The sequence below is a fragment of the Rana temporaria genome, chromosome 4 (genome assembly GCF_905171775.1).
Source record: "Rana temporaria chromosome 4, aRanTem1.1, whole genome shotgun sequence".
Taxonomy (NCBI): domain Eukaryota; kingdom Metazoa; phylum Chordata; class Amphibia; order Anura; family Ranidae; genus Rana; species Rana temporaria.
This window is the reverse complement of record NC_053492.1, coordinates 284,076,706-284,083,532: the sequence shown is the minus strand read 5'-3', so window position 1 is coordinate 284,083,532 and position 6,827 is coordinate 284,076,706.

Here is a 6,827-nt window from a genome sequence, read left to right as displayed (position 1 = left end):
GTGGTCACCAATTAATCCCTTAATTTTCAGGGATTTACTCTCTTTCTGTTTAGCTATGGGACAGGAAGTGAAGGTAAATCTCCGAAATGGGACACAGATAGTGAGAAAAAATCTGACAGGGGTTATAACTCTCCTGTATGGCCCCTAAACACAATCCAAATATCGTACGACAGATCGTACGACTTTTTTCGCTTAATAGTCACAAGTAAAAATTGAATAGGTTACTAAAGTCACGAAAATTCTCATACGACAGAAAAAAAAATCTGAAGTGATGTCATGTGTTGTAATGTATTTGTAATGTATTTTTGGACGACAACTATACTGACTAAATGAAAATCGTACGATCTGGTATCGTACGAGGAAAATTTCCGTGCTTGTCTGATCGAATAATATCGGATGAACTGTTGTGATCAGCTCTCAAAAGTAGTGTACACACGATCCGAAAATCGCACGATTCTTCCTCGGACGATCGTTTTCGTCCGATATTCGGATCGTGTGTACGGGCCATTACTCTATCCAAAATAGGAAAAAAAAGTTTGGCCTATAGTTTTACTTTAATGTTTACCCACTCTTTTTGAGTGTATGCCTATTAAAAACCCAGTGTTGGCGTTTCACGATTGCTCTATTCAGCCACATGGAAGCAAAAGAGCTCTATGTAAGCACTGGGTGTCTGAGCAGCAAATTGTCAAGCACCAACGCTGTCACATAGGAGGATGGCAAGTAAGTCGCATGTTTCCTACAGCTGGAAATTCCAATCATTTTCTTCGCTCCCATCAGCCTAACAGAGCAGTAGAGGAGCAAAAAAAAGGTATGTATACACTGCTGGTGGGCTAACATTAAAATGGTTTTAAAGGCTGAATGTTTTTTACCTAAATACATTCTTTTTTTTTTTTTTTTTATAAAATTACAGCACAAACTCTTAAAAATATATATATATTATTTTCCTATCCACACTTGAGTGGGTTACCCCAGCTAAAATAGTGGTGTAGAAGGAGTACTTCCCCCCCCCCTTCTAAATCAAGCGCACGTTTTAATTAATTTACTTCCATCATCTCAATAGTAATAGTAACACCTAAATACATTCTATACATTAAGATGAAAAATCAATCAAATCTCTAAATGACCACCAGCTGTAGAAACTGCTTACCAGCCCCTGTAGACCCCTTATTCAGTGTACAGGCCCCAGGACAACGTCATTTGTGACAAAACGCGTAGGTATAAGCGACTAGGTTTTCAAAGCTGGTATGGTCGTACCCAAAAAGACTTGCCGCTGTAATTGCAGCGAAAAGTGGTTCTATAAAGTAATGACTCAGGAAGCTGAATACAAATGCATGCCATACTTTTCACATATTTATTTGTAAAAATAATTAAAACGATTGATCATGTTCCTTCCACTTCACAATTATGTGCCACTTTGTGTTGGTCCATCACATAAAATCCCAATAAAACATTTATGTTTTTGGTTGTAACATGACAAAATGTGGAAAATGTCAAGGGGTATGAATACTTTTTCCAGGCACTGTATATCTGCAGTGTTTACTTGTCTATCTCCAAAGTGTAATTTCTCTCTTGTGCTTTGTTCTTCTGTTATCAGCACAAGTCCCTTCTAAAAAGGGACACATGAGATAAATTTATGATAGGGAGGGAGCTCAGCACACAGCTTGTCTATTCAGAACACAGCTCTGTATGTTCCTTTGTGCCTGTACAGTGTGTGGAGGGGGTGTGTCCCTTTCCTACAATCAGCTCTCACACAATGTTTCAGAGCTGAAACTGCAGCTCTCTGCTTCCTCCTCTCTGCTCCTCAAAGATCCAGAAGGATTTGATCACAATTGTACACTTTTGAAGGGGTATACAGAAGAGGTGATTGCATACAGGTGAAACTCAAAAAAATGGAATATCGTGCAAAAGTTCATTTATTTCACTAATGCAACTTAAAAGGTGGAACTAATATATGAGATAGACTCATTACATGCAAAGCAAGATAGTTCAAGCCGTGATTTGTCATAATTGTGATGATTATGGCTTACAGCTCATGAAAACCCCAAATTCACAATTTTGAATATTGTGAAAAGGTGCAAAATTCTAGGCTCAAAGGGCCAGATACTCAAAAGGGATATGCCGGCGTATCTGCTGTTCCGCCTGCGTATCCCTGTTTCTATCCTTGGAACTGATCCACAGAATCAGTTTCCAAGAGATAGACAGAAGATCCGGCATGTGTAAGGGACTTACACTGCCGGATCTTAGGATGCAGTACCGCATCCGCCGCTGGGGGCATTTCGAGTCGAAATGCCGCCTCGGGTATGCAAATTAGCACTTACGGAGATCCACGAAGCTTTTCAACTACGTTTTTTCTCCGTAAGTTTTAAGTTGCATGTGTAAAATTAGGGCTGCTTTTACAAAGTGTAAACTGTTTACACCTTGTAAAAGCAGACCCTTCTTTCCAGCGACGCTGTCTTTTTTTTTTTCCCGCCGCAACTCGTTTTTTTTCCCGAAGCGTCACTTAATGCAGGCTGTCCCTCCTACCTTTCAGGCCTGGTTAATGGAGGTGCACTTCACACTTCCATACAAGTAACGGGTTTGGGTTTCTTTGGGCTAGATGTTTTGAACCGCCTGATACTTGCAATGAGTGATTTTCTGCTAGCAGTCCTATAATGTGATTTGGGATTTCTCTTTTTATGCCAGTGTGACCCTCACTATTGCACTAAAGTGTTGTTAGATCTCTTGAGCATCCCTTCCCTACCTGTATACCAGCCTGCAATAGTGCAGTGTCCTATTACCCCCATCTCTACCTCTGAGGCCCCGTACACACCATAGAATCTATCCGCAGATAAATCCCATCGAATGGGTTTCAGCGGATAGATTCTATGGTGTGTACACTCCTGCGGATATTTATCCTCGGATAAATCTCCCCTGGGATGGATTTTCAGCAGATGAATATTTGCTGACATGCTCAACAAATCCATCTGCTGAAGTCCATCCCAAAGGATGGATCCGCTCGTCTGTACAGACTCACCGGATCCATCCGTCCAAAGGGATTCCCCGCACGCGTCGTAATGATTTGACGCATGCGTGGAATTCCTTATATGACAGCGTCGCGCCCGTCGCCGCGTCATAATAGTGGCGCCGGCGCGACACGTCATCGCCAGAGGATTTCAGCGCGGATTTCAATGCGATGGTGTGTACACGCCATCGCATAGAAATCTTCTGAAATCCTCGAGAGGATTTATCCGCGGATACGGTCCGCTGGACCGTATCTGCGGATAAATCCTCTCGTGTGTATGGGGCCTGACTTTCAGCTGTAGCGTGATCCCCATTTCAGGACTAAAGGTTTTGGATACCAGTATTACCCCTGTATTTGCCCTAAAGTGTTATGCATGAGAATTATGTACTGTACAGATACTGTGGATACCCTTTTATGTACCCTCTTTTTTTTGCTATATGTCATGCTCTTGTATATTTTACATATTTCTTGCAAATAAATGTGGTTTATCGAGTTAAAAAAAATGCTTATTTGTGTGGACAAAAATATGGATCCTGCCAGTTCTGACTTTAAAAAAAAATGAAGACTGGGTGTCTGGAATGTGCTGTGTCCTTTATTCTAGTGTAGTCTAGTAATAGAGTGCTTTAATAACAAGTTTAGGCACCCATAGAACATGGGCCTTTGAGATATATTGGCTTCTGCCTAAATTGGCCCTAGTATATGAATGTGAGTTAGGGACCTTAGATTGTAAGCTCCTTGAGGGTAGGGACTGATGTGAATGCACATTGTATATGTAAAGCGCTGCGTAAATTGACGGCGCTATATAAGCACCCAAATAATAATATATCATAGCAGTAAATAGAACTTTTACAGAGTATAGAATAATTATAGATGTAACAACTGTAAATAGAGCCTCCTATAGACATTTACAAGGAACTGCACATATTCTCCTCAGTACAAAAGAGTTTTCACCTCAATATTGAAAACTACCAACAACAACAATGTAAAGAATTATATCACACAATAGTGTTATGCATTTTAATTACATGATTATATGATCCTTGGCTTCTGATTCTTTGAATATATCTAGGTGCTTTGGGTTCCTGGTCTCCCGATTGGCTGTAATCAGTAGTAATAAGAAAATGTCTTTCATCAAATGAATTTTCAGAAAAGTCTTTCCTACCAAACAAGGATGACCGATATTTTCACCAAAAAGTTTATAGGTATAAGGTTTCGTTAAAGTGCAACTTTAGTCAGAAAATGGAGTCCTGCTAGATCACTTCAGACTGCCTCCCTTTGCAGGTTCAGTTATGTAAAACGTTAAAAATAAGTGTCTATACTGTTTATAATCCATTAATACACTGTCACACCCCACTCTGCACATGCTCAGTTGCTTTCTATTTTTTGGCACTGTGCTGAAAATCAGAGTCACTGGAGGTTAATATTCTGACAGACTAGGGGCTCTGGGCTTCAGCAAAATGGCAGTCCCCAGCAAGAAAAACCAGGCGCGATGCTGGACTGGAGGCAATTTATAGCACACACTTATTTTCATAGCATAATTAACGTTGAATGTATGTTCCTTGCTAAAATTCATTTTGAATAAGTTGTTATGGGCAAAGCTCCACTTTAACCTATCATGCTAAGCAGATTAGAAAAATAGGATAGTTCATGTTTCAATAAACCAGAGATCCAGGGTAAAAGTGTAATTCTCTTGCACCACATTTCCAATCAATATATGCCTTACTTAAATCTTGTTGATTTTTAACAGTCTTAACAGCTGATGAATTTCAATGCACTGCACATTGTGGTAGTTGAATGTCTGCAAAAATATAGTTTAGTGCACAGTTGTCTGTCTGTAGTAGTTCAGTTGGTGTTGCTTATGTAGTTGCATGCCTAGTTACTTGGTAGACATGTCGTCTAGAACACTGTAGTAAAGCTTTAAAAGATTTCTCTGTTAGATTTTCAGTCTGAGGAGATTCTTTAAAGCGTAAACATTCCCCTCTGGGTGATCTATGTACAATGCAAGGATTATAACAACTTTTTTTGCAGATTCCTACCTTTTGTTATTCTGAAGAAATCCCTCTGTGTTTGTCTGTGCCTCTGGGCCGAGTGGGTCTAATGGGAGTGGTTTCCTAATTATCAGTCAGCTGTGGCAACTGCAGGGCACTAATGGGGAAAGATGCTGGGCCTGCGTGTTTGTACTTTGGAATTCATTCCGGGTTAAAGCCTCGTACACGCGATCAGATTTTCCAACAACAATTGTGAGATGGCAGGGTTTTTGTCGGATAATCCGACCATTTATATGCTCCATCAGACAACTGTTGGAATGTGGAATAGCATGCTCTCAAGTTGCATAAAGGGTGGTGGTAAAGAGCTGAAAAACCACATAGTTTTGTGTATGTTGGCTGAAAAAGTTCTGCCGTCTGTATGCAGAACAATTTCACAGCCAACGCCCTTTGCGCAAAATTCCACAGATTTTTCCCATGGAAATCCAGTCGTGTGTACGAGCCTTTAGACTGGCAGCCCTTATATTTCTTAAATATAAATATATTTTTTTAAATAAACTTACAAGGATATTATACTTGCTCTACTGTGGATGCCGGGGGCTCATCTAGTGAAATATACCGTATTTATTGTGGTATAACGCGCTCCCGCGTATACTGCGCACCCCTAAAGTGGCCCCCAATCCTGTGGAAAAAACGTTTTTTTGTTTTTTTGTACTTACAGTTTTGGTGTCTTGCGCGGCGTCCATCGGCGGCCTCGTCGGGTTCGGCGTCCTTCTGCGGCTTCGGGTATCCTCTTCGGCGGGTCCGGCATCCTTCTGCGGCGGGTCCGGTGTCCTATTCGGCGGGTCCGGTGTCCTCTTCGGCGGGTCCGGCGTCCTTCTGCGGCGTCCTCGCGTCCTTCCCGCCACGAGTTTGAATACTGCGCCGGCATATACCGAGCGCAGTACACTCGTAAATCTTCGGGCAGGCTCGGCAACTGTTGCGCTGACGTCCTGTACGTACAGGACGTCAGTGCGAGAGGCGCCGAGACTGCCCGAAGATTCACGAGTGTACTGCGCTCGGTATATGCCGGTGCAGTATTCAAACTTGTGGCGGGTTTTGGCGTATATCGCGCACCCACGATTTTGCCCTGATTTTCAGGGCAAAATAGAGTGCGGTATACGCCGATAAATACGGTAATTTCAAATTTAAAAAATGAATAAATAATTACAGTAAACAGCCATGGGGAAATAATTAATTGCGAAACTGATTTAATTCCTACCTTTAATTGTTTTTGAAGCTTTCCTGTCAGTAATACTTACATGTCAAGTTAAAGGCAATGAAGCTACCATGAAGTTTAATGTAATCTGAACCACCCTACCAAGGCCAGCTGATATCAGTAAGGATACACAATCCCTCCTGTCAACACGTCAGTCCTGCAATGCCATGCGGCCTCCAATTATCTGTAAGGAGACGCAAAAAAGCTGACTCCCATTGTATGAAGGAGGCTTCGCTGGAGCAGGCAGTTAATGAACAGATTGGCTTATAAACACAAGATAATCATTCCCATATGTACACCTGAGGAGTATCACTAGTGACAGTTGTTTAAATGTTGGGGAAATGAATACCTCCTCAAGAGGCAAGGCTTATCGGTGCCTTTTGACTTGTCTTGATAATGTACATTCAGCAAGAGGCAAACTTTGCAGAAGTGCTTTGCCAGCAAGGTTCCTACTGCCTTTATTAACATAATATATTTCTTTAATGTTTATGCTGGCAAAAAAGTAACAGCAAGTTGTTCATCTTTCTCATGAAATGTGTGCTACTGCGAGAGCTAATGACCATCATTTCTACTTAAGCTGCAA